This window comes from Elephantulus edwardii, unplaced genomic scaffold, assembly GCF_000299155.1.
Source record: "Elephantulus edwardii isolate Elephantulus edwardi_28Jun2011 unplaced genomic scaffold, EleEdw1.0 scaffold00573, whole genome shotgun sequence".
NCBI lineage: Eukaryota > Metazoa > Chordata > Mammalia > Macroscelidea > Macroscelididae > Elephantulus > Elephantulus edwardii.
Genome location: NW_006400323.1, coordinates 215,173 through 216,846, shown reverse-complemented (window position 1 = coordinate 216,846; position 1,674 = coordinate 215,173). Strand labels below are relative to the sequence as shown.

At 38.7% G+C, this 1,674-nt stretch overlaps 1 pseudogene; it reads left to right on the top strand.

Moving 5' to 3' along the window:
• The window catches only part of LOC102844350, a 15,090-nt pseudogene extending 13,910 nt beyond the window's left edge, over nt 1–1,180 (top strand).
• The last annotated feature ends 494 nt before the right edge of the window (nt 1,181–1,674 follow it).

Here is a 1,674-nt window from a genome sequence, read left to right as displayed (position 1 = left end):
CTGTGAACGTAGGAAAACTTATACAAGAGAGAAACCCACTCGGTGTAAGGAATGTGAGAAACCAGTTTCCAAATCAAGTCACCAGACTTCTCATAGAAAACTTCATGGAGGAGAGGCACCTTCCATATGTAAGGAATATGGAAAAACTTGTGCCACATCACCTGACTTCACTCCACATCTGAGAATTCACCCAGGAAAGAGACCTCATGAATGTAAGGAATGTGGGAAATCTTTTTCACGACCCACTTCCCTCACTGAACATACGCGAATTCACACAGGAGAGAGACTTTTTGAATGTAAGGAATGTGGGAAAACCTTTTCCTATTCACGTTCCTTTAGGCAACATACTAGAATTCACACGGGAGAGAGCCTTTATGAATGCCAGGAGTGCGGGAAAGCATTTTTTGGATCAAGGAACCTCACTGCATAGAAGAATTCATACAGGAGAGAAACCTTACGAATTTAAGGAATGTGGGAAAAGATTTTCACTCTCAGGTTACCTCACTCAACATATTAGAATTCATACAGGAAAGAAACCTTTTCAGTGTAAGGAATGTGGGGAAACATTTTCTTGATCAAGTAAACTCATTTCTCATAGAAGAATTCATACAGGAGAGAAACCTTATGAATTTAAGGAATGTGGGAAAACATTTTCCCACTCAAATAGCCTCATTACACATAGAAGAATTCATACAGGAGAGAAAGCTTATAAATGTAAGGTATGTGGGCAAAGATTTCCTTGATCAAGTAAACTCATCATATTAGAATTCATGCAGGACAGAAACCTTATGAATGTAAGGAATGTGGAAAAGTATTTTCATTCTCAGGTAACCCCACTAAACATATTAGAATTCACAGAGGAGAGAGACCTTATGCATGTAAGGAATGTGGGAAAAGATTTTCCTGCTCAAGTAGCCTGATTCAACATAGAAGAATTCATACAGGAGAGAAACCTGAATGTAAGGAATGCGGGAAAACATTTTCCTGCTCAAATAACCTCATTCGACATAGAAGAATTCACACAGGAGAGAAACCTTCTGAATGTAAGGAATGCAGGAAAACGTTTTCTCGATCATGTAAACTTATTTCGCATAGTAGAATTCACACAGGAGAGAGACCATTTGAATGTCAAGAATGTGGGGAAAAGTTTAGGCACTCATGTCAGCTCAGTAAGCATTGAAAAATCCACCCACTAAAGACCTGTTAAGGCAGTATCAAAATGCAAAAAGTTTGCAATAGCAATATGCAGGAAGTTTGCTTCATTATTGTACACAGGCAGCTGGTATCATTCATACTACCTATCAGTGATTGACTGTGAAGCCAGGGTCTTTTGTAAATTTTCTGTGAAATCCCAGAGGTGAAAAATGTATTAATTCGAATGCAAAAGAAATAACTTCCACCCAAATAAATGAAACCTAAAAACTTAGGCTGAGCAGTGCTTTGTTCTGTCATCTTTGGGAAATCCTGCAAAAAAGGAAGTTGGTTCTTTTACACGAAGGAATACTTAACTGTATTGAAGACTTCCAGAGACTCTATTTAAATCCTAAGTCCCTAAGTTGTCCTGGAAAAGGGTTCCTCATGGGAGTGACCTCCCTTTAAAGAACTACAATTAACCCTTCCAATGGCTGCTGTGGGTGGAGAAAGGTGGCATCTAGCGTCTATACACAAAAAAAA